A 27,919-nucleotide genomic window follows, 5' to 3' on the forward strand; every position below is an offset into this window, starting at 1 on the left:
CCCTCACCCCCCAGGGCAAGCACAGCAGCTACTCCGCCCCCTGCGACAGAGAACCAACCCACACCGGTATCAGTCGCCCCTATACAAAAAAGAAAATGCACAAGAAAATCAGCTCGTCTAGTAAGAGATGAAGATGAACCAGGGCCATCACGAGAACAGGAGGAGGAGGAGGCAGAACCCGTAAATGAGATGGTGACCACCCGATCCCTATCTCTGGGTGAGCTGCGAGATATGCGAAAAGACTTCAGCCGTCGTCCAGGGGAGCACATTGTCACCTGGCTGCTCCGATGCTGGGATAACGGGGCCAGTAGCCTGGAATTAGAGGGTAGGGAAGCCAAGCAGCTGGGATCCCTTTCTAGGGAAGGGGGCATTGACAAAGCAATTGGACAAGGGACACAAGTCCTCAGCCTCTGGAGGCGACTCCTGTCAGGTGTGAAGGAAAGGTATCCCTTCAAGGAAGATGTTATATGCCACCCAGGCAAGTGGACCACCATGGAGAGAGGTATCCAGTACCTGAGAGAATTAGCCGTGCTGGAAGTGATTTATGATGACCTGAACAACGAGCAGTTATCCAAAGACCCAGATGAGGTCAAATGCACCCGACCCATGTGGCGGAAGTTTGTACGGAGCGCACCAGCGTCACATGCAAACTCATTGGCAGTAATGACCTGGAGAGATGGAGAGGAACAAACAGTGGATGAACTGGCTGGCCAACTCCGGCAATATGAAGAAAGTCTCTCTTCCTCCCTACGGGCCTGTGTCTCTGCTGTGGAGAAACTGTCTCAGGAGGTCCAGCAAATCAAAGAGGATATGTCCTGCTTCCCCCCTGCACGGGCCAGCGTCTCAGCCATTAGGAGCAAACGTCCCTCTGCTCAAGAGAGGAGACATCGTGGGTACACACCCCGGGGCACCCTGTGGTTTTACCTGCGTGACCACGGAGAGGACATGAGGAAGTGGGATGGAAAACCTACCTCAGTCCTACAGGCACGGGTACATGAGTTGCAAGGGAAAACAACCACAAAAGGGGGTTCTTCCAGGAAAACCGCTGCTCCGGTCTCCAGTGAGTTCCCCAGACAGAGTAGAAGGGCTGATTCCACTTCCGACCTTAACAAAGGGACTTCTGACTCATACTTACAAGAAGTAGATAGCGAATATGATGACCAGGACTAGAGGGGCCCTGCCTCCAGCCAGGTGGAGGAAAGGGACAACCGGGTTTACTGGACTGTGTGGATTCGATGGCCTGGCACATCAGATCCACAAGAATATAAGGCTCTCGTAGACACCGGTGCGCAGTGTACCCTGATGCCATCAGGCTATAAAGGGGCAGAACCCATCTGTATTTCTGGAGTGACAGGGGGATCCCAAGAGTTAACTGTGTTGGAGGCGGAAGTGAGCCTAACCGGGAAGGAGTGGCAGAAGCACCCCATTGTGACTGGCCCAGAAGCTCCGTGCATCCTTGGCATAGACTACCTCAGGAGAGGGTATTTCAAGGACCCAAAAGGGTACCGGTGGGCTTTTGGTATAGCTGCCCTGGAGACGGAGGAAATTAAACAGCTGTCCACCTTGCCCGGTCTTTCAGAGGATCCTTCTGTTGTGGGGTTGTTAAAGGTCCAAGAACAACAGGTGCCGATCGCTACCACAACAGTGCACCGGCGGCAATACCGCACCAACCGAGACTCCTTGATCCCCATCCATGTGCTGATTCGTCGACTGGAGAGCCAAGGAGTGATCAGCAAGACTCGCTCACCCTTTAACAGTCCCATATGGCCAGTGCGAAAGTCCAATGGAGAGTGGAGGCTAACAGTAGACTACCGTGGCCTGAACGAAGTGACGCCACCACTGAGTGCTGCCGTGCCGGACATGCTGGAACTTCAATACGAACTGGAGTCAAAGGCAGCCAAGTGGTACGCCACCATTGATATCGCTAATGCATTCTTCTCCATCCCTTTGGCTGCAGAGTGCAGGCCACAGTTTGCTTTCACTTGGAGGGGTGTCCAGTACACCTGGAACCGACTGCCCCAGGGGTGGAAACACAGCCCTACCATTTGCCATGGACTGATCCACACCGCACTGGAACAGGGTGAAGCTCCAGAACACCTGCAATACATTGACGACATCATCGTGTGGGGCAACACAGCAGAGGAAGTTTTCAAGAAAGGGGAGAGAATAGTCCAAATCCTTCTGAAGGCCGGCTTTGCAATAAAACGAAGTAAGGTCAAGGGACCTGCACAGGAGATCCAGTTTTTAGGAATAAAATGGCAAGATGGACGTCGTCAGATCCCAACAGATGTGATCAATAAAATAACAGCCATGTCTCCACCAACTAACAAAAAGGAAACGCAAGCTTTCTTAGGCGTTGTGGGCTTTTGGAGAATGCATATTCCAAATTACAGTCAGATCGTAAGCCCTCTCTATCACGTGACCAGGAAGAAGAACGACTTCAGATGGGGCCCTGAGCAACGACAAGCATTTGAGCAAATTAAACAGGAGATAGTTCAGGCAGTAGCCCTTGGGCCAGTCCGGGCAGGACAAGATGTGAAGAATGTGCTCTACACCGCAGCCGGGGAGAATGGCCCTACCTGGAGCCTCTGGCAGAAAGCACCAGGGGAGACTCGAGGTCGACCCTTAGGGTTCTGGAGTCGGGGATACAGAGGATCGGAGGCCCGCTACACTCCAACTGAGAAGGAGATATTGGCAGCATATGAAGGGGTTCAAGCTGCTTCGGAAGTGGTTGGCACTGAAGCACAGCTCCTCCTGGCACCCCGACTGCCGGTGCTGGGCTGGATGTTCAAAGGGAGGGTCCCCTCTACACATCATGCAACTGATGCTACGTGGAGTAAGTGGGTCGCGCTGATCACACAACGGGCCCGAATAGGAAACCCCAGTCGCCCAGGAATCTTGGAGGTGATCACGAACTGGCCAGAAGGCAAAGATTTTGGAATATCCCCAGAGGAGGAGGTGATGCGTGCTGAAGAGGCCCCACCATATAACAAACTACCAGAAAACGAGAAGCGATATGCCCTGTTCACGGATGGGTCCTGTCGCCTTGTGGGAAAACATCGGAGGTGGAAAGCTGCTGTATGGAGTCCTATACGCCAAGTTGCAGAAACTGCTGAAGGAGAAGGTGAATCGAGTCAGTTTGCAGAGGTGAAAGCCATCCAGCTGGCCTTGGACATTGCCGAACGAGAAAAATGGCCAGTACTTTATCTCTATACTGACTCATGGATGGTGGCGAATGCCCTGTGGGGGTGGTTGCAGCAGTGGAAGCAGAACAACTGGCAGCGCAGAGGTAAACCCATCTGGGCTGCCGCATTGTGGCAAGATATCGCTGCCCAGGTAGAGAACCTGACTGTAAAAGTACGACACGTAGATGCTCACGTACCCAAGAGTCGGGCCAGTGAAGAGCACCAAAACAACCAGCAGGTGGATCAGGCTGCCAAGATCGAAGTAGCTCAGGTAGATCTGGACTGGCAACATAAAGGTGAATTATTTATAGCTCGGTGGGCCCATGACACTTCAGGCCACCAAGGGAGAGATGCAACATATAGATGGGCTCGTGATCGAGGGGTGGACTTAACCATGGACACTATTGCACAGGTTATCCACGAATGTGAAACATGCGCTGCAATCAAACAAGCCAAACGAGTAAAGCCTCTTTGGTATGGAGGACGATGGTTGAAGTATAAATATGGGGAGGCCTGGCAGATTGATTATATCACGCTCCCACAAACCCGACAGGGCAAGCGCTATGTGCTCACCATGGTGGAAGTAACCACAGGATGGCTGGAAACATATCCTGTGCCCCATGCCACCGCCCGGAACACCATCCTGGGCCTTGAAAAGCAAATCCTGTGGCGACATGGCACCCCAGAAAGAATTGAGTCAGACAACGGGACTCACTTCCGAAACGCCCTCATAGACACCTGGGCCAAAGAGCATGGCATTGAGTGGGTCTATCACATCCCCTACCATGCACCAGCCTCCGGGAAAATTGAACGATACAACGGGCTGTTAAAGACAACACTGAGGGCAATGGGTGGTGGGACATTCAAGCATTGGGACACACATTTAGCAAAGGCCACCTGGTTAGTGAACACTAGGGGATCTGTCACTCGAGCTGGCCCTGCCCAATCGAAACCCTTACGTGCTGTAGAGGGGGATAAAGTCCCTGTCGTGCATATGAGAAATATGCTGGGGAAGACAGTCTGGGTTGCTCCTGCCTCTGGCAAGGGAAAACCCATCCGTGGGATTGCTTTTGCTCAGGGACCTGGGTGCACTTGGTGGGTGATGAGAAAGGATGGGGAAGTCCGGTGTGTACCTCAGGGGGATTTAATTTTGGGTGAAAATAGCCAATGAACTGAATTGTACGATGTTAGTTATTACATAGTACTGTATGTCATCACTTTTATGGTTACCATATGCCATATTAACAGTATTACAGTAAGAATCACCCAGATTAATTTAGGATGAATGCCGATGAAACTGAGCAAGGTGCAACAATGATAGAACCAGACGAGCGCCCAGAACTGGCCTCCGCATGCAAGAGCCCGACACCACACACCATCTCTCCTGCCCTGCAAGACTGTTACGACAGGTGGAACCCGAAGTCATGGACTAAATGAACTCAACGGACGTTTTAGAGGGATGGCCCATGGACTAAGGGAATGATATCTCTGTGTGCGTATATATCAAAAGGCAGGGAAAAGGAGCGGTGACTAATTGGAATGTATGGGAAAATGTGAGACCTGGGCATGATGTAGATGGTATAGAATAAGGGGTGGATATTGTCCTGGTTCCAGCTGGGACAGGGTTAACTTTCTTCCCAGTAGCCTGGGGGGTGTGCTGTGTTTTGGGTTCGGTGTGAAAGGAGCGTTGATGGCCCATTGATGCTTTGGCTGTTGCTGGGTGATGCTTGCACCGGGAGGGGGGAGCACAGCCGGGGTGGTGGACCCAGCTGGCCAATGGGGTATTCTATACCATGTGACATCATGCTCAGTATAAAAACCAGGTGTGGGGGGGGGGGCTCGCCCCCCGTTCGTGACACGCGGTCGGCGGTCGGTGAGCGGTTCTGTTGTGCATTGCCTGCTTTGTGTATTCTGTTATTGTTGTTGTTCTCACTGTTATTATTACTGTTCTACTTAGTTTTATTTCAATTATTAAACTGTTTTTATCTCAACCCGGGAGCTTTCCTACTTGTGCCCTCCCAATTCTCTCCCCCATCCCACCGGGGGGGGGGTGATCGAGCGGCTGCGTGGCGTTTATTTTTTGCTGGCTGGGGTTAAACCACGACACAATGTTATCAGTTTTGGAGCAAATACCCCCTCAGGAAGATTTGCATGTCCCAAACACACGCACTGATCACACTAATATCACAGAAAGGGGGGAAAGGCTGCAGAGGTTACCCACATGTACCTGCTCTGTGCTACCTGAACTTAATTCAACCTTAAATAAATACCAGCACCACCGTCAAGTAAACTTTCAATAAAAGCTACCCCAAAGAGCAGCTCCGGTACTGGCACGATCCACAGCGGATCGCTCCAGAGTAGCGCACAGGGGGGTTTCCTGAACCAGGGAAATCTCAGGGGAGCAGAGAGACCCGCCAGGAGCCCACAGCTTGCATGACAGTGGCTGACGAGACCTGGGTGGGGCCAGGAACAACAGTGGCCAAGACCCCCACACGTATAAAAGAAGCCGCTGGGGAGCGCTAGCAAACAGGGCGTGTCAGTTTGTGCAGGAAGGGCACTGTAAGTCCACCGGCTCGATCAGGGAGCAATGGTGTCTACCCGGCAGAAGCCTATGTCCATGACTGATGCAGCTTCGCAGGCAGAGCTCCGGCGGGAACACGCGGCCACCCCGGTGCCAGGCTGCAGCCGTGCCCTGCTCTTGTGCCAGCACCGGCCGGCAGCAGTGAGCTCACCTGTGGGAGGTGCGCCCGGGTGGAGGAACTCCTCCGCTTAGTGACAGAGCTCCGGGAGGAGGTGAGCAGGTTGAGGAGTGTCAGGGAGTCCGAGAGAGAGACAGACCGCTGGAACGGCACCCTGCCTTCCCTGGGACAGGCCCAACAGGCAGACAGGGCACATGATACGGAGGATCCCCGATCCTCTCTCCGCCTGGCTGAACACAGTGACTTAAGGGATAGGCGGCAATGGCAACAAGTTCCTGCCCGTCACAGCAGGCACATTGCCTCTCTAACTACCCCACCTTCCCAGGTGCCCTTGCATAACAGGTACGAGGCTCTGCAAGTGGAACCAACTAATGATGAGGACAATAGTCTATCTAGGTTGGAGGTGTCACCAAGGTTAAGCTGGCCTACGCCCTGCGTCAAAACCGCTTCCATAAAGAATAAAAGATGGGTCATTGCCTTAGGAGACTCTGTCCTGAGGGGAGCAGAAGGCCCAATGTGCTGACCTGACCCACTCCTCAGGGAAGTCTGCTGCCTCCCTGGGGCCCAGGTTAAAGATGTGAAGAGAAAGCTTCCTACTCTGGTATGGCCCTCAGATTATTATCCATTATTGCTTTTTCATGTAGGCAGCGATAAAGTTGCAACAAGAAGTCCGAGGGCAATCAAGAGAGACTTCAAGGCCTTGGGATGACTGGTTAAGGGATCAGGAGAACGAGTGATGTGTTCTCCTCTATCCTTCCAGTTGCAGGGAATTATGAGGGAAGAAACAGGCAGACCCAGCTGATCAATACCTGGCTCTGTCACTGGTGTCACCTGCAGAATTTTGGGTTTTGATCACGGGATGATTTATACAACACCAGGCCTGCTGGTGACAGACCGGGTGCACATTTCTCAAAGGAGGAAAAGGATCTTTGCACAAGAGTTAGCAGGGCTCATTGAAAGAGCTTTAAACTAGTTTCAAAGAGGGAAAGGGATAAAACCAGGCTCGCTAGAGATAACCCTGGGGACAGCACGCCAATGCTTGTGGGACGGTGTGCTAGTGAGGTCCTTCAGTCTGCTCCACAATGTGCTGAGTACACTGGAGCACATTTGAAATGCCCTGTACTAATTACACAGCACCTTAGCCATTTCATTGGAGGTAGGGGATGCAGATCTGCGCAGCAGCAAACACATAAGTGTTGTCGATGTATTAGAAACCATAGAAGCACCTGAGAACAGTCACATAGCAATTAGGATTTCTCCCCAAAAAAAGGTGGCAGGATCAATAGCCAACTGAAGTGCATCTACACCAATACACGCAGCATGGGCAACAAACAGGAGGAGCTGGAAGCCAACTATGATATACCTGCAATCACAGAAACATGGTAGCATGACTCGCACAACTGGAGTGCTGTGATGGATGGCTATAAACTCTTCAGAAGGGATAGGCAAGGAAAGAGAGGTGGTGGGGTAGCCCTGTATGCAGGGAGTGTTTTGACTGTCTAGAGCTTAATAATGGTGACGATAGAGTTGAGTGTTTATGGGTAAGAATCAGGGGGAAGGTCAACAAGGCAGATATCACGGGTTATAGACCACCCAACCAGGATGAAGAGGCAGACAAAATATTCTATAAGCAGCTGGGAGTAGTCTCACAATTGCTAGCCCTTGTTCTCATGGGGGACTTCAACTTACCTGATGTCTGCTGGAAATACAATACAGTGGAGAGGAAACAGTCTAGGAGGTTCCTGGAGTGTGTGGAAGATAACTTCCTGACACAGCTGGTGAGTGAGCCATCTAGGGAAGATGCCCTGCTGGACCTGTTGTTTGTGAACAGAGGAGGACTTGTGAGTCATATGATGGTTGGAGGCCATCTTGGGCACAGTGATCATGAAATGATAGAGGTTTCAATTCTTGTAGAAGTAAGGAGGGGGGTCAGCAGAACTGCTACCTTGGACTTCCAGAGGGCAGACTTTGGCCTGTTTAGGGGCCTGGTTGACAGAATCCCTTGGGAGGCAGTCCTGAAGGGCAAAGGAGTCCAGGAAGGCTGGACATTCTTCAAGAAGGAAATCTTAAAGGTGCAGGAGTGGGCCGTCTCCATGTCCCGAAAGACGAGCCAGCGGGGAAGAAGACCGGGCTGGCTGAACAGAGAGCTTTGACTGGAACTCAAGAAAAAAAGGAGAGCTTATGACCTTTGGAAGAAGGGGCAGGCCACTCAGGAGGACTATAAGAATGTCGTGAGGTTATGCATGGAGAAAATTAGAAGGGCCAAAGCCCAGCTAGAACTTAATCTGGCTATTGCAGTAAAAGACAATAAAAAGTTTTCATAAATACATCCCTAACAAAAGGAAGGCTAAGGAGAATCTCCGTATTTTATTGGATGCAGAGGGAAACATAGTGACAAAGTATGAGGAAAAGGCTGAGGTACTTAATGCTTTCTTTGCCTCAGACTTTAACTGTAAGACCAGTTGTTCTCGGGGTACGCAGCCCCCTGAGCTGGAAGATAGAGATGGGGAGCAGAACGAAGCCTCCGTAATCCAAGAGGAAATGGTTAGTGACCTGCTATACCACTTAGACACACAGGAGTCTATGGGGCTGGATGGGATCCACCCAAGGGTACTGAGGGAGCTGGCAGAAGTGCTCACCAAGCCACTTTCAATCATTTATCAGCAGTCCTGGCTAATCGGGGAGGACCCAGTTGACTGGAAGTTAGCAAAGGTGACGCCCATCTACAAGTAGGGCCGGGAGGAGGATCCGGGGAACTACAGGCCTGTCAGCCTGACCTCGGTGCCGGGGAAGATCATCTTGAATGCCACCATGTGGCACGTACAGAACAACCAGGTGATCAGGCCCAGTCAGCCTGGGTTTATGAAAGGCAGGTCCTCCCTGACTAACCCGATCTCCTTCTATGACCAGGTGACCCACCTAGTGGATGAGGGAAAGGCTGTGGATGTGGTCTACCTGGACTTTAGTAAAGCCTTTGACACTGTTTCCCACAGCATTCTCCTGAAGAAACTGGCTTAGATGGGTGTACTCTTCGCTGGGTAAAAAACCGGCTGGATGGCCAGGCCCAAAGGGTTGTGGTGAATGGAGTTAGATCCAGTTGGCGGCCGGTCACCAGTGGTGTTCCCCAGGGCTCAGTACTGGGGCCAGTTCTGTTTAATATCTTTATCAATGATCTGGATGAGGGGATCGAGTGCACCCTCAGTAAGTTTACAGACGACACCAAGTTGGGCGGGAGTGTTGATCTGCTTGAGTAGAAAGGCTCTGCAGAGGGATCTTGACGGGCTGAGGCCAATTGTATGAGGTTCATCAAGGCTAAGTACCAGGTCCTGCACTTGGGTCACAACAACCCCATGCAACGCTACAGGCTTTGGGAAGAGTGGCTGGAAAGCTGCCCAGAGGAAAAGGACCTGGGGTTATTGGTCGACAGCCAGCTGAACATGAGCCAGCAGTGTACCCAGGTGGCCAAGAAGGCCAATGGCATCCTGGCTTGTATCAGAAATACTGTGACCAGCAGCACTAAACTCCTTCCCGCAGCTTCCCGATTGCTCCCAGCTTTCCAGAGCTGGTGCATGGCAGAGCTGTCCTGTGAGGATCATGCACGCCGGGACTCCTCCGGGCTGGGAGAGCTCGCTAAAGTGGAAAGTGATTTTCCTCCTCTACTCAGCACTGGCGTGGCCGCACCTCAAATACTGTGTTCAGTTTTGGGCCCCTCACTACAATAAAGACATTGAGGTGCTGGAGCGTGTCCAGAGAAGGGCAACAAAACTGGTGAAGGGTCTAGAACACAAGTCTTATGAGGAGCAGCTGAGGGAACTGTGGTTGTTTAGTCTGGAGAAAAGGAGGCTGAGGGGAGACCTTACCACTCTCTACAATTACCTGAAAGGAGGTTGTAGTGAGGTGGGTGTTGGTCTCTTCTCCCAAGTAACTAGTGATAAGAAGAGAGGAAATGGCTTCAAGTTGCACCAGGGGAGGTTTAGATTGGATATTAGGAAAAATTTCTTCAACAAAAGGGTTGTCAAGCCCTGGAACAGGCTGCCCAGTGAAGTGGTTGAGTCACCATCCCTGGAGGTATTTGAAAGATGTGTAGATGTGGCACTTAGGGACATGGTTTAGTGGTGGACTTGGCAGTGCTAGGTTTATGGTTGGACTTGATGATCTTAAGGGTCTTTTCCAACCTAAATTATTCTATGATTCATTTATTTTTATTTTTTACCCAATGAGGAAAATTCAGCACAGATGGAACATATAAACATATCTTATAATGTTGCCCTTTTCCAGTGAATGCATTACCATGAAATGAAGATGGGTCTACTTTGCTTTTCCCAACTTAAAATACACACTTTATCAAGCTTAAAAATAAAACCTCTTTCACTTCCCACTTAAAGAGATTTGACTGAATATTCTTTTAATAGCTAAGTGTAATTTCTTGACTGCATATTTTTACATGGATGGTTATTTTTCCCTTTTAAGAGGACAATGATATGTAGGAATATCTACAGAATACTGCAAACTGGTGGCCTATAGCTAAAAAAAAAAAGAAGTATTGCAACACCACCTACTTTTTATCAAATTGAAATAGCAGGAACTTTGAAGAGCAAACAGAAGCATGATAGAGACAGCAATATCCTAACCTTTCTTTAACTATTTATTCATGAAAGGCACTTCACTGTCAAATTTATAATTCTGTGTTGATACTACTTTTGGAATTTGCATTAAATGACATTTTGATTATAGTATTCAAATGCATGTGCCCTTAAAACTTTGCCATTTATTTTGTATGCAAAAATCTTCCAACTAAATGTCCCCATTTCCATTTTGCTCTGGATTCCACTGAGACTATATAGGAAAAAATAGTGAAGTTTCTCTTCCTCCAAAAAAAATCTTGTCAGGTAAAAGACATTCAAATTATAACAAGCATATTATGCACCAGCTGTTTGATTCTTAGCTCTAAATTAGAGTGTTGAACAAATGAGATGTTTTTCTTTTGATAAAATTAGATATTTTTATTGTTGTTTTAAATCTAACTTTGTCCCTAATAATCCAGGAAAACTCCTAGGCTGACATACTTAGACAAAGCAAGTATGTGTGCTTATTATGTAAATTCTCTGACCATGCCTTTGAGCCATAACCTTCTGAAACCATTGGGAGTTTCAACCCAAACAATTAGATACATTCAGTGAGGGAAAGAAAATTACTAATGATATTAAAACAGCTACAGGGATATGACCTCAGGAAGTTCTTAAGTCAGAAAGTGTTTGCATCTGCACAACTGGGACTTGGGAAACTATTACTATGCAATTGCCCTGTCTCCTCTTTCCTTAGGCATCTACCACTGACCACTGTCAGTGATAAAAAAGTTAGAATGGCCATCCGTGTGAGCTGAATTAAGCATGAGTTTATATTAAGTCTTACTATATATTTTTTTTTCTTTAAGCCAGATGGAGTACATTTTGCTTCCACTAAAATTGCTCCTTGCAGTTAGAAAACAAGATCAGATCATAATATTCGAGTTTACATTTTGTAAAATGTTTTGCATCTGCAACAAACTGGCATCTACTAGTTTGCATTCTTCAGTCAGCTACACATTTTCCTAAAAGTTCACTGTAGCAAACAAAAGCAAAATGCAAAACAGAACTATGTTTGCCAAAGTCAGGGTGAGCCCAAGGGGCACAGATGAGGAAACTTAAGATTTAAAAGCATATCCAAGATGCCCATTAACTTTTAACATTTTTTTTTTCCCACTTGAATATAAAAGCAGTGTTTCAAAAGCACACGGTGAATACTGCATTTAAAAATCAAATCAAATTGCTTGCCAACAAAGTGTTACCTTGCGCACAGAATATTAAAGGGTTAGCTACTGTAAAGTTCTGAGAGTTTTCCAGTTGCTAGGATCCAAAGCAGCACAGAATGTAAACATATATTTATATTTGAGAAATGAGCAAATCTATTGTCTTAATCATCTGCCATAGACCCAGGTTAAACTGTCCACTGTCTTTCAAAATCAAGTTCCATACATGATTAGGACATGATCCTCTAATGAGTTGTGCTGAGGCACATCTCTCTGCCTTCTCATAGCCCAGAAAGGGAAACATGAGTTTACTGTGGGTGTACCACGCTAAGTTAGTTGTACAAAATAGTGAAACAATCCTGAAGAAAGGTACTACTACCAATAGTACAGTAGTACAATTTTCTGCATTTTATCAAACTGTCTGACAAAATCAGTAATGTTTGTGCACTTACTTTGACAGGATAGTACAAAAAACCCACACAATTGGGGATGAGTGTTGACTCTAATGTCAATGAAGTAAAAATGCCAGGTTTTTGTTTTGTTTTGTCTTTTAATTTCACAGGGAAAAAATAGTTCAACACTACATTCCATACAACCTCAGAAGTGCTCAGATGAAGTAGTTAAGTTTTTTGGAACAATAACTTTGGAAGACTTTAAGATAAGCCTTTTAGTACTAACTGCAATCGTTCAAGTTTTTATCACACCTTTTATTGCTAGTATTTTAAGTAGACCTAATTTGGAATGTTTTATTTGCTTAAAGAAAAGAAAACATTGAAAGTCCTGATTGACACGATAATAAGTTTGCTATTAAAATGCACACTGTAAATCAACCAAATTACTTCAGAGCTGAACGCTTCTGCAGGAAGATGAAAGCTAAGCATATTTAACTTAAAGATGTCATTTTTCAAAGCTCTAATTAAGGCTTAAAATATTTTTTTCATGAGTTCTACATTAATATTGCTACTTTCTGCTATAAATTTGTTGCGCTAGAAAGATGCTGTAGAATTCAAAATAGATTATACAGATTTTGTATAGGCCTAAATATCTTTATCAACATTACCCTCGAAGAACATTAGCTCAATTGTGTCTGTTTACATAGTCATAACCATCAACAGCACTGAAAAAAACCCAAGGTAGTTAAGTCATAAGCCATTGGGTAGAAAGAGGCTATTGTGTGTGCTAAGGGATATAGCCCAGTACATGGTTTTTCCACCACTAGTAAAAGGTTACGGGCTTTCTATTAACCTGACAGATCAGGGTCTCAGGATTTGTCAAGACTGTGCCTTTCCACAGCACCCTCTACAGGTAGCTGAAATAAGCACAGATGTTTTCCTGAAGCCACACTGGCCTTCTGATAGATTTTTCGGCATTCCCTCACACAACATCTTTGTCCTCCTTCGCATTCACACATAAAATCCTTCTACAAAAAACACTATGCCACAAAATGATATACCATCTCCTCATTTTTAATACCGTTTCATTGGGGTAGGCCCCAAATTACTTCCCCACCCTACGACTAGACAACTTACAACATATCTTGTCACACTCTTAAAAAATTCATGCCACCACAAAGTTGTCAACACCTACTAAAATTAAAATTAACACATGGGAATTAGTGCATAGAAAAACAGTGTTACAGTCAGATGAGTCTTAGATTAAGGAAGCCCCTATATTTCTGACCTGACAATACTGCTGAGAGGATGTCAGTGAAAAAATCTGGCAGTCACTTGTGCCTGCAGCTAGATCAGTGTGTACTGTTAAACAGCATATGCCCAACAACTACCTACCTTCAAGCCTCCCACAGGTCCCCATAGATGATGTAAGCATTGATGGGCTAGGAGTGCCCATTTTATTTCCCACTTTCTCTACAGAACATGACAGAAAACGAAAGAGGAGCACTGCAGTCTTGCTACCCCCTGCCACCTCTCCCAGAGAAAGCCTGTCAAGGGGCAGTATGCATCCTCCTGGCCAATGCTATGCAGATCCATCATGACTGCTACCAGTCTGTGGAGGAACCGCCTCATGAGGGGACTGAGGAGGAGAAATAACCCAGCAGCCACAACCCTTGGAAGGGGGGTCCTTGAATGACCTCTCTGCTTGGAGGAGAAGTAGAGGTAGAAGCTCCTATAGGAGTAGGACCAGTGGCACAGGAAACACCTGGAAATCCTAACATGACACCAGCAGTTTGACCACTGGCCACAAAAGCAGATTAATGTCTTGCTACTGCATCATATCCCACTTCACCGACAATACCCATGTGGGTATCGTTGCGTAGTATAGCATTGACAGCTGAATTTGCAGGTTCTCACAGCCCTGAAATAGGCAGTGTAGTCAAGCTTTTGCACTGGAGAAAACTTCCAAGGACCCCAGCCCTGAAAATGGTTTAGTTTTTGTGGTCAGGGAGTTAAGAAGGATGGAAAATCTCATCAGCGGTCAAGATAAATACAGGGAGATCACTTATCAGTTACCTTTGCAGGCAAAACAGACTCGAGTTGGGGAATCATTAATTTATTGCCAATTAAAATAGAGTTGGATAGTGAGAAAAAAAGACAAGAACTAAAACATTTTCACCCCACCCACCCTCCCCTTCTTCCCAGGCTCACCACTCCTTCACTCCCGACTACCTCTATCTCCTCCCCCGAGGGGCGCAGGGGGATGGGGACTGGGGGCTGCGGCCAGTCCATAACAGCCCCTCCCTGTCGCTCCCTCCTCCTCACGCGTTTCCCTGCTCCAGGCTGGGGCCTTCCCACGGGCTGCAGGGAAACCCCTGCCCCATCGGGGTCTCTCCCGGGCCCGCAGGGGCGTCTCTGCTGGGGCGCCCGGAGCCCCCCCTCCCCTCCTCCTGCTCTCCCCGCGGGGCTCGCAGGGCTGGTTCTCACACGGGTTCCTCAGCCCTGGCTGCCGGGCAGCGTTTTGCCCTTCCTTACCCGGGCTCTCCCCGAGGCGCTCGCCCGCGGCTGAGGGGCTCAGCTGTGCCCTGCGCTGGGGCCGTTGGAGCCGGCTGGAACCGGCTGTGCCCGGCCCGGGGCAGCCCCGGCCGCGCCTCGCAGGGGCCGCCCTGCAGCCCCCCGACGGCCAGTACCTACACGCAGTCCGGGTTCCAATCTTTATGGACCGGGGCACAGCGGAGGCAAGTAGAGTAGATCCTGACAAAGGTAGTAACCACCAGAAAGAGCGATAAGGCTGTATAACATTTTGTAGCACGCAGTTCGTCACTTAATAAGTCATTTCGGGTAGAGCCATTTAGGTTAATAACTATTGCTGAATCCTCTGACTTCTTCTCAGGAACTTCAACACATCCAGTCAGTAGGACCGCAACCATCTGTGAGATCTAATGCGATTAACATCGCACCTAGAGTAGAAGTAGTATCTGGTAACTGCCAGTAATAATATAATGATATTTATTGGTAAGCGATTGAAAAGAAAAAGATTTAATTTAATCTTCTTACAGAATCATGACTAAACAACGCTAATTCATCATGTATTACCAGAGAATACACCAATTAATAATAATTAAACTATATAATGGACTTGAAGCAGTATTTTAAATAGGAGCATTCATACTTAAAGCACTCAGATATGAGAAGCTTAGTACAGATGACCCCTATATATATAAAAATGTTATAAAAAAAGATAGTACTGAAAGATTTTTTTTTTCTTTTTTTCATTTAAGAGCCAAAACAGGAAACCAGTTTTTCTTTTATGTATATAATTAGAGTCCCCATTATAGGCACACTGGAATTTATTCTGATGACTGACAACCATGAAATTCTAAGTGACACTCTGAGAACACTGTCATTTATTTTCCTGCTGTCCAGCTGCATTTAACTAACTGTCCTTCAATTTCTTGATATGAATACATTTAGACATTAGCTAATGTATCATTCTTGGCATCTATTCACCTTCAGCAGTGCATTAAAAAAAGACAATAAATTTAAAGCAAAGTCAAGGGGCAGTCTTATCTGATGCACAATGAAATACTCTAATACCAACAGCATGAAGTAAATGTAAGGGTGAAAGTTATACAATGTTTCTAAGTATTTACTCCCTTTAAATTGCAATGTTAACTTATATCAAGGTTTATCCTTAATTTAAGGACAGTGCTGCAGTACCGTAGGGGTCCATACATCATTAAACACTCCAAAGCTTCTTAAAGCATATCCAATGTACCAATTCCTTTGGAGTGGACTCTACTCTTAGTTCAGCCAGCAAAACTGTCTTTATTGTCACCACCTGCTTTAAATATGATTAACTTCACAGTCTGGTATGAAGTGCTTAAATTTCCTCCATTTTATAAGTTTTTCTGCTTATCCTACTTTAAAATGCTGATTGCATTACACATTCTCAAAAGCTAAGGTAAGAATATATGTTGAGAATATTAAGCATGCATGAACAACATTGATAAGTCATAGAAATAAAATCATTGTCTGGAAAAGTTTGCTTTATGCAAGTATGCTTTATCAGATATGTGCTATAAAGTAGCACTTCAGAAAGCAAAAGTCAATTACAAATAAAACGCACCTAAATTTAGCAGAGACATCTGTAGCAAAGCTTGTATTATTCTTAAACATTATATAAAAATTAAGCTTGAGCTGCTGTTGTGGCCTATTCAAACCATCCTGATCTTTATTCCCTTTAGGCTTCTGGACCCAGATGTTGTGTTCTCCTTTGCTATTGGCAAATCATGTCTCTTCCTTCCTATGTAATAAGTGACAGTCATGGATTCCCCTTTGGTGAATCTCTCTGTGCCATCGAAGTTCTTTGTGTGGTCTTTGGAGCACACTGACTGCCTCCCAAACTGGGAGATGGACAGGCTATCTGTTTCTGTCAAAATCTGGAGGCGGAGTTAGGTACCTCAGATCATTAGTGAGTCATGAAAATATGCCCTTATTTTCCATATTTTTTTACACATGAATTAGCCAGATAAAATCACAGAGTGAATGCTGATATTGCTTTACTATGGTTTTCCAGTAAATCACAAACATTGTCAAAGCAATTGTCCCAAAATGGATTCTTGCACAGAATGAGGGACAACAAAATATTCAATAACATATCAGAGATTTTCCTGGTGTAAGATGGCAGACAATGTTGCCTAAAAACTTAACTAACACTAATGTAGCCAAAGCTTTCACACAACAGTATCCCCTATCATAAAAGCACTTTGGTTCAATTCCCATTCTTTCCAATCCCTAGTCTGTTTTACCATTACAGACACTTGCAATCAGGCTCATTTGGGTAAAGAAGTTTGTTATAATAATCAACGGGTAACATTTTCTTTTTCTACACTTCCAGCCATAAGTATCATTTGTGTTCAGAACAGATAAGCATATTATCTGGAAGTTCCTCTTATTCCTAAAAGATTTTTTTTTTTTTTTTAAGATGAAAATGTACAACCTTTCATATGTGGTACCTGTTATTAATAATTTTACAACACACACAATCGTTTTACACATACAGAGAAAAAAAATCAGGTCTAGTGTAAATTAAGCAACCATATGCCACTTAAATATACTGACTTATATGAGATGTGAAACTAAGCTAAACTGGAATGATTTCCTCAGAAACATGTGAATATCCGCATGTTAAGCCCTAACACTGGCAAAAAAGAAAACAAACCTTAAGACAGTATGAAAATCAGTCTGAGATTACAATAGGATTTTCTAAATATTTCTTTACCCCTATCTTCATAAAAAATAATTCATTTCCAAGAATCTATAAAATCTTCTTTTTGAAGTTTTCTGTTGAGTGTTTGCTTAAAGGAAAATTAATTGCTTAAGGAAGAATAATTTCATATTTCAAATGTATCACTAATAGTTGAGGCTATGTGGAAAGACATCCAAGTCATAAATCAAAGCACTGTCAAGGAAAGGGTAAAGAGCAGGAAAGGCAGCTTATTAACCCTAAAATTCCCTTGCTTATAGGTTATTTTACACATGCTGGTTTGACTTTTCACCTGCTCTGAGCTTTGGTGCAAAGGGAGACATGAATACTGTTAGAGAAAATTACAGCTTTGTACTCAATCATCTTTATACTTAAGACTGATATCTGGACAGGTATTGAAAACTTTTCATATCATCTGCTCTGCATAGCAAGCAGTGCAGCACCAAATGAGCAACAGTTAGTATGTGCAAAGAGACGCTACCTAGATTATTCATGGTACAGAAATTATCATGAGAATGTGTTTTGGAGAGATTATGTTGTATAATGAAGCCAATATTCTCAGTTTTGTACCTTCGAGTCTGACTCAGCTCTCAGTACAGGTGGCTCACTGACTTGACAATTTGACAGACAACTTCTCAAAAAAAAGGAAGAAACAACATTCCTGACATAAAGTATACCCCTGGTGTGCTTCGTGATTTTGTTTTCTATTTGAAAAAAAAAAAAACAGTCCTAGACATGGGGGGGAAAAAGGTACCTCTAACACGGTTTTGCAATCCTGTCATTAGAGGTGAGGCTAATCAAAACTTAACAAGGTATTGTGCCATGCCAAAATTGACAAGCCATTTAGCATAGTCTTACTAACTAGTATGAATTTTATTTAATGGTAGTTCAGTCAGATTAAGTATTTAGTGTAACTGGTGGTATGGGGCACATTAATCAAATGAGAAGCAGTTAGATGTTCTTTGCTTTGTAAATTATAATAAATAAATGGCATTCCTACTTGTTATTTATCTACCTTCAAACTTCAATGAATATTTCTAGAGCTAATTGCTGATTTTCTATATTTAGAGGGAACAGGCACATATGGAGATAATAGCACAATGTGATATTTATGAGGTGCCAGTTGCCTTATAAATATAGAAATTGAGTAATTAGCACTAGAAATATTCATCGAAATTTCAATGCACACTTTGGGATTTGAAATTAAATTCAGCTAAAGTTGATGATCTTTGTCATAAATTAATATTTGGGGATTTGGAATTTATCTACTAGAGGTACGCCTTCCGCCTTCCACTACTGAATAATTTAAGTAAAAGAAACATTGGACATAGCAAGCACATTTGGTGAAAGGAAAGGCATCACAGGTCAATTACAGCTATTTGACAGTGTAGGATTGTTGTTATCACAGTTTTTAACACATTTGTTATTTCCCATTATATCAGCCTATTTCACTCTTTCACTATCTCTAGAGAAGATAGGTGATTTAAAACAGTGGTGGGACTTCCATGTTTTCCAGGTCAAGTCAGTACCTACAGAGGTATGAATCTATGATAACAGTTATAAATTGCACTATATAAACTACATGCTTCATTGACATAGATTGATTTTGAGATATTCTTTAAAACTAATCTTTTAAATAATAATAATGCCAAAATAAAGTTGCTTATGAAGATTTAAAGTTGGTTTTGGTAACCTGTGCCTTCTGAAAGTATCACATGCAACAAAACCTAAACTTTTCAAAATTCAATATAAATAAGCTACTTCAGACTCGAATGGTTGAAAATGAGGAAACACAAAATGTACAATATCGATTGATTTTGGCACAAAGCATAGACAATGGCAAGCCCTCTAGATACTTTTTTTGGGTGTTGACATACCAAAACAGATCCAGTGAAGGACTATGAAGATGTTAAAAGGATTTGAGCATCTGATACATGAGGAAAGGCTAAGAGAGCTGGGACTGTTTAGCCTCAGGAAGAAAAGGCTTGGGGGCATCTCATTAATGCTTTTATATCAGCTGGGGGGCAGCAAAGAAAACAGAGACAGATTCTTCTCAGTGATGTCTAGTGAAAGAACAAGAGGCAATGGGCACAAACTGAAATACAGAAAATCCCCTCTAAACACAAGAGAACATTTTTACTATGAGAGTGGTCAAACACCGGAACAGGTGTTCAGAGAGGTCTGAAGACTCCATCCTTGGAGATGCTAAAAACACAACAGAGCACGGTCCTGAGCAATCTACTCCCTACTTGGCCCTACTTTGAGCAGGGGGGTTGGACTGGATGATCTCCAGAGGTGCCTTCCAAACTCAGCAACCATTCTGTGACTCTGTGAAATCTCTAGGGAAGAATTTGTATTAAGCTTTCCAGTTTACATAAGACACCGCTATGAAATGTGAAGTTGCTATAGGTAGGAGAATGCAATCAAGAAACTCCTTCAGCTTCCACAAACATAGTTTTCTGTAGGAGGTGGATGTCTTTCAGATGTTTTAAGCTGGCTATTAATGTATCACTTAGCCGTGAGAGGAAATTACTTGGGCAGATTTCTTATTTTTGTGCTCCAGGTACTAGCATAGCTTCTCTAAATGGATGTGACTGTTTCTATTTTTTTTTTTTTCATGACATCAATTATTCCAATGCAGTTACCTGCTTTTATCTATTGAAGTAATTTATTTTAAAGGCCAAGATAGAAGACTGGTTGGAGTTTGTGACTGTATTATGAAAAATAATTACAACAATCAATGTAAGAATATACTGATTTTTTTAAATGTGAAAATATTTACTTTGCAAAGAAATTAAAGTTAAGAACATAAATTAATCACTTCTTGAGTTGCTTCCTTAACTATGCAAAAGTGCAATAAATCATAATGTGATTATTTATGCTAAGTAGCTGGGGTTTTATAAGAAGCTCATTAAATGACTCCTTATCTAAGTTAAATGTTTGGGAGCTTTACTTTCATTAAATGTTATCTACATTCACATGAACGAATTCATACATAAATTCCTATTAATCAGTTTAAAATAGATTTTAATAAAAACACTAAACAATCTGAATGAGCAAATGCATTTAATATATACAGTAGACTTTTAACTGATTAATAATGCTGTCCCTAGATGATAATGGATTAATAAGCTTTAAAACTGAATGAATAAAACTGACTACTGAATAAGTAAAACTAAATGAATGGAAGCTTTGAAGGCTCCTTGTCATAAAAACTGGACCTGGACATTAAGGTAATTTTCTAATTAAAATGAAATTAACAGCCTGTAATTCAAGCATGATACTTCGGGATCTAAGTAGTGGGCTCAAAAAATCATGCAATTCTATAGGAGAATCATATTTTTCTAACATAATTTGGAAAAGTTCATTACTAGAAAAGCATGTCATACCTTAATTGCAGAGATTTTGACTGCAATTTAAGGCAGCAGCACATGTTCTCACAACAAAGATCTCAAAACCTGACACATTTATATGCCTTCCATTTCATGGTTACCCTCCATGTTTACAATCCTTCCATATTAATTAAGCATGTGGCAACAGTATTCAAAAGCAGATGTGAAGCCCGCCTCTTCAGTGAATTAATACTACAGCATTATGTACTACTTCCTGATTTCACACTTATTTGAAAAGAGCTCATCTATATGGAATTCAAAGTGAACATAGAGATACGTCACACCATTTAAAACGGCAATGAAATTCCTCATCTACAAACTGCGATGAACGCTAATACAATTAGAAGAGTTCACTTAATTCTATGACTACTTCTGCTGTAGTATGCTGTTAAACAGATAAATGGCTCCCACAGACACTTACTAGGTTTCTAAAGAAGTAGAAAATTGTTTTACATTTTTGTATGTTTTTAGCAGACAATGACATAAAAAAAAAGCATAAAGAGCCCAAGGAGATCTTGTGCAAAATAGATAGATACATTTACAGAACATTGTTTTCCAAACAATGGAAAAAGTAGCAAGTGCGAGAACTATATTGTCACAGATAATCCTTTAATTCATCATATTTGTGTACTTGCAAGAGAGACTCCCAAATCAGCTTCTGTATTTAATCTGGCTGTTGCTTCCCCTCTATAAAGTAAAAACAAATTAATCCATCCAAAGCATTTGATAGTCAACTGTTAAATACATCAGAAAACTGCAGGAGGAAATTAATACTTCATTACTGAGAGCTGAGTCTGAACAATGTGGACTAATGCAGGAGTAAAAGCATGCCCTGACCAAGGAGAAAACAAAGTAGGTGCTGCTTCGACGTACGATGTCTGTCCTGCACAGTCAGCTAGGAACAACAGAAACACTTAATTTGACATTATGTTTGTGCTTCACGTGCAAGTTTTAATCAGATTATTAGTCTGGAAAAATCACTTCCCAATTTAGATGTCTGACTTTTAAACATTAATATTCTTTTAATTTTTATTTTTTTAAAATAAGATTTAATTTAAAAAATCTTGGCATAAATGTTTCTGACATGTTTCCAATTATATTGACTCTCAGGAAGAATTGATCATCAGGAAGCTAAGAGGTTTTAGATACTCAGAACTTAATCCTCTGAAGAAACAGGGTAGGTGATCATAATGGGAGAGTCTCACAATTTACATGAGTTGCACAGCACATGGAAACTGGAAACATTTTCCAGTAACTATTACACTATTTCTGATATCAAGGAAATACTGAAGCACTAGAGGTAGCACTTCTTATGCATTCTTCAGTACCCCTTTGCTCCAGCCTGTCCTTGGCTCTAGCCTTTACTTCCCATTTACATCTCATTTTTTCCCTTCCAACATCTCATACCCATTGATATTCCACTGATGCACTCTCTTCTCCCAGCTCCTCCCAGGCTGTAGTTCTGTGACCTCAAAAAGTAGATGGAAGCCATGCAGCAGCAAAAGCAGCAATCTTAACACCTCATTCCTTCTCTCTGGCTCTCATTTCCACTCCCACTGTGCCTTGTGCTGGGTTAAAATGAAGCATGTTTTTGGCAAGTTAATGGACTGGAGTGCAGGAAGAGTACGTGAAGACTAGCAGCCGATGATGGAAGTAGAGTAAGATGATTTTTTCAGCAACAGCACCAATTTATGCCCATTTTAAAATTACTCCTTGCCTTCATAAAGTCCTAGTATTTCTCCCATCAGTGCAGATCTCTTTCCCAGATCCATTTTCCTGAGCTATCGCGCTCCCTGGCTCCTTTGTCTCCTCTGTTGCTCCAAGTGCCTCTCCCCTCTCGGCCCTTTTTCCCCTCCTTCTTCCTACAGCGCTTTTTGAGAAAGACAGCAGGGAGAAAGCAACGCTGCCTCTGCCCTAATTCCTGTAACAACACCTTGTCACCTTCACTTCTGTCACACAATTAGCAGCCATCACCAGCCTGTTTCCTATAAATCCTGCTCGCATCACCAGTCCAAGCTTCTGGCCAATGCAGATTGAAACCTCAAAATACTTGATTATCAGCTTTAACTGCTTGTATGCAGCAGGTTTTCATAGGCTTACATATTAAATAAGTTTTATTGTCTTTTCATTTGGAAAAAAAGGAAAAAAGAAAAAAGTCAAAGTTTACACCAAGATGACTACATTTTATGTCCTTGTTTCTAGGTGTAGAAGTTTTTTTATAAGATATGTGCAAGATTATTTTCTGGGCAGAACCTCTCCTATTCTTCACTTTTCTCTTTGTGAGAAATCAAAAGTCACCCTGGCAGCTCCATGCCAAACAGTTAAATATGGCAAACATACACAAGAAAATAAGATTCACAGTGCTATTTTGGGCAATTTTAGACATTACTGACAGCTATTCCTTAAAAAAAAAAAAAAAAAAAAGCATATTTACATAATAAACACAGAACTGTGGAATATAATACTTTCTGTCAACACACTGTACTTTTTTTAAATAAAAGTGCCAATCTCAAAGTCCCATATAAAACCAAACTGAGTGTAAAGACAAAATCAACTCTAAGGATTTGTCATGTCCCCGAGAGCACTGTTAGCCCTGACTGTCTCTGCCCAGCCCCGTGGGGCTCCCCCCACCCACCCACCGCACAGGACCCCATGTCAGCCCCATGGGGCTGCCAGTCCCTGCCCCAATGATGCCACAGCAGAGCCAGTCTCCAGCTCCCCCCAGCCCCACCCTGCCCAGCCATGGACCCCACTGAGCCAGCCCCAGCCGTGGGCCCACGTCCCAGCCTGACCTCAGCCCATTCCCATCTCCAGTGAGTTGCCCGATGCCCGGGGCGGAGCTGCTCCAGTGCCCCAGCTGCCCTGCTCCTGGCTGGGGCGGTGGGACGGGCCCTGGCTGCCAGGCCCTGCCATCACCCACCCGGTGGAGCCCCTGACACTCACTCGCGGCCACAGGGAGCCGCTGGCCCCCCTGGTGCCCTGACAGGATTTTAGTGTCTGGCCACATGCAAATTAATTCACCATCATTTCCATTTCGCTATTAATTAAACAAAATTAGTTTTACCAGCCTTGGTGAAGCCACACCTGGAGTCCTGTGTCCAGGTCTGGGCTCCCCAGTTCAAGAGAGACATGGACATACTGGAGGAGGTTCAGTGAAAGGCCACAAAGATGATGAAGGGACTGGAGCATCTCTCCTCGGAGGAAAGGCTGAGAGAGCTGGGACTGGTCAGCTGGGAGAAGAGGAGATTCAGAGGGGATCTCATCAATGTGTACAAATACCTGAAGGGAGGTTGCAAAGGCGACGGAGCCAGGCTATTCTCAGTGGTGCTGTGACAGGACCAGAGGCAGTGGGCGCAAACTGAAACAGAAGAGGTTCCTCCTGAACGTCAGGAAACAATTTTTTACTGAGAGGGTGACTGAGCACTGGCACAGGCTGCTCAGAGAGATTGTGGAGTGTCCCTCCCTGGAGATATTCAAAAGTCATCTGGACATGGTCCTGAGCAACCGGTTTTAGGTGGCCCTGCTTGAGCAGGGGGTGTTGGACAAGATGACCTCCAGAGGTCCCTTCCAACCTCAACCATGCTGTGATTCTGTGATACAAAGGAATTACGCTACCAAAACTGATCTTAGTGTATGGTCTATTTGGCCATATTTCTCCAGCAGGCTGTATGCTGGAGAAAGCTCAGAAAAAAGGAACTTCCTCCTTCCCCTCTATTGACAAACAGGAGTTAAAGCTCCTTGTATTGACTGTCAGGACCATATAACAAGACACATAGTCTTAAGTTGTGTTTGGCAGATAGTCAGACTTGCAGCATGCTCTATGAAAAGGCGTATTAACTAAAAAAAAAAAAAAAAAAAAAAAAAGGAGCATGATCCCAGTCCATACACAGGCTGAGCCCACCAAGGAGGGCAGGAAATCTCTGCCACCATGCATATCTCCAGTTCTGGTCACTACCGAAAGGTATTTCAACATCTAATTAAATTGCTGTCAGTGTGTCTTTCCTGGAGAACGGAGGAACATATGAAAAAATAATTGGGTCATGTTGTCTAGCTGTATAAGGCAAGCTGAGAAATTTAAATGGTGAAAGATCTCTAATAGGTATCATGAGAGATCTGCACAGCGCTGCTCAGACATTCCTCACGGCCTGGAGCAGCTGGACCTCAGGGGAATTCCTCTCCTATTAATAAAAATTTGCATTGTTTCCACTTACCTGTTCTTGAAACAGAAGCTACTGAAAATCTAAAATATGCACCCAGTGGTCAAACCTAATTCAAGGTCATAAAATCTATTCCACTCACCAGAAAACACAAGGGCAGCAGCTTCTGATACGTTTTGCACAAGGAGGCAATTTTAATCTTCATGCTTAACAAATTAAAAGCAGTCAGTATATAGGAAGGCTTAATGTAATTCTCAATTTCTTATTTGCGCTAAGAGGAAAACAAATCACCGCTACACACAAGACTGCCTTTACTAGAAATTGATTCTCACCTAAAGGACTAAGGCTTGCTAAGAGACTCTCAGAGGATTCATCTAACCTCAATCAAGACAAAATTAATGAAGAAGCAGACATCTCCTGGCACATCTTGGCATATCACCTCAACAGGAATCGCTCTGTCTCAACATTTTCACTGAAATTAATTTAATTAACTCATCCATTAATAATGAATGATCTACAAGCTTGAAAATAACCATAGATAATTGGTTTTGACTAGAATTTTCCAGTAAGCTGCCACAGAAATGGATATTTTCACTCTAGGGCAGCTTTATGGTATTAAAACAATATTAGCTGGGGCATGCATAGTCTGCTGGAGTTCATAAACATCTTAGGTATTCAAAAACAAAGTAGAAAAATATCTGTTTGTTCTTCAAGGCATGAAAATAGGAACTGATATTATAGTACATCTATCGGGTCATTAAATCATAACTTTCAATTTACTTTGTCACAGGTTGAGGGATTATGAAACTGTGTTAGATCTACTACAAATTATCACAAACTAAGCAGCTCTCATGATAAACAGATCAAAAAATCAAATCTTTAGCTTGACTTAAGCTTAGTCCCAGTGGCCCTGAAAAATGTTAATGGAAATAAATATTTTAAAGAGCATTTATGAGTAAATCTTAAAGGAAGGTTAACAATCAAATTCATACCATGCTTGAACTAAAAGCTATAATATTTATGACTAATTTTTCTTAAGAGATATGTCAACAACCTCATTCTGTATCAAAACAACAAAAAACTTTAATAACACTTTAAACGTGAAAAGAAATATTTTAATTACTAATTTACTGCTAATTCATCTCCCTCTAAGCTTCACATTACTGGTGTCAAGATAATTTATTCTTTATTGTTAAAGCCTATTCTGAGTATTGCCAGGCATTGATTTAATTTCTCCTCTTTCAGGAATTCTCCTGGAAGTTGACTAAGTAATTAAGACTGTCTTTGCATCTGACTGCCATTAATTGTTGTGACAGGTTGTGATCAGCATCTATCACACTGGGAAATTTGTTTTGTCCTAAACCATCCATTTTGAACTTCATGCTGAAAACATACTTAAAGGTAAACAATACAGATTTACGTTGCACACTTATTGTTGATAACCCTTTCCACACTATTCACTGGGAAAATGCCAACCGATCTAGTGCCTCAGCAGTTTCTCTTGACTACAAACCCAGTCACATGGCACCATGGACTTTTGACTTCTTCAAAGCCTGAAAAAATAACAGAGAGAAACTCAAATCATCCAGAGCAGGGAGAAGGTTAGGACACAGCTCTTAAAAGGAAAGTCAGTTGTCATCATATAGAAGCAGCACATTGCTAATTCATTGACATGAATTGCATATCAGGAGCTCAAGGAATTTATCCAAAGAAGCCAAGTTCTCTAAAGAAATACTTTCAAAGGCTTCTGAAAATATTAATTATATAATACAGCAAATGACCACACAATAGAAACACAAAATAAAATACAATATTACAAATTTAACAGAAAGAAAGGATTCTTAATGCTAAGTTCTGAAAACCACAGATTGATGATTTCTTTCTTAAGTCCTACCCAAGTTTTAGATGTTAACATGCAAAACATTAAGTGTATCGTCAGTCCTTCAGGTGGAAAGCTTGGAGCAAATATGAGGAACGTTATTTCAGTCACGCTTTTATTATCAAATCACTAAAATAAGACTACTTTATTATTAAATGGCAAATTGATATCTTTAACTTGTTGCATGTCTTTGGGAAGATTAAATGAATTTTTTAGTCTAATTTTGTAACCAGGCTGTTTTCTAAAGTAGTCTGATTTTTTTCGTCTGTATTAATTCAAGCTATTTCAGTCAAAAGGATGCTCCTTTTACAGTTTCTTAGTTATCGCTTCCTTTCATTCTTCTTTCTGAATATCTTTTTGGGCCCCATTTCAAGGAAAAGGTTTCATTTATCATCTCCAAAGTACAAAATATATGCCCCTACAAAGCATCCAAAACCAAGTAAAAAGTCTACAAAAGTTCATTAGCTGTTTGGCTCCTTATCTGTTTTTCTGGGTTAAAAATAATCTTTTAGATCTATGTTTTTACAGCACCTTGTGCAATAGAGCTTTGGTTCATGGCTTGGGTTGCTGGGTGGTACAGCAAAAGGCTATATCATACAGGGAAGTGAACATGAGACTGAAGAGAAATGCTGAGAAGATTGAATGAGAGAGAGGAAGGGTCAGTCAGTTGGCTAACTCTCAAGAGATTAAAGTGAAATGGGTAAGTGATGAAAAGTTTCTTTTGCTAAGTTTTTGTTCCTTGCTTTCTGCCATGTTACCTCAGAATTAAAGGAGAAGTCTGGACTACCCAAAAGTTGTTGGTGGAATGGTGGGGAAAGTGGTGATCAATTACTGGAGAGAGAAGGGAAAGTCAGAAGCTTTTGTGTTCTGGAAGGTTAGAGAGATTGTCAAGTGCCTCATCCCAAGAAAAAGCATTGCTTTACACTGAATCTGAAAGTATATCCTAAATCCCTGAAAGAGACAGAATGATTAGTTGCCAATTCAAGGCAGGTAACTTAGAAACACTTGAAATTACAACGCTTTTTTTAGTGTGGAGGAAGATGAGGAATACTTGAATAAAGTCAGATTGGTCAGATGCACAGCTTAAACTCAACTAGGTTTTCAGACAGAAAAAAAAGGAATGCAAATTTATTTTAAAATGTAGTCAATAGTGGCCTG

The sequence above is a fragment of the Calonectris borealis genome, chromosome 2 (assembly GCF_964195595.1).
Source record: "Calonectris borealis chromosome 2, bCalBor7.hap1.2, whole genome shotgun sequence".
NCBI lineage: Eukaryota > Metazoa > Chordata > Aves > Procellariiformes > Procellariidae > Calonectris > Calonectris borealis.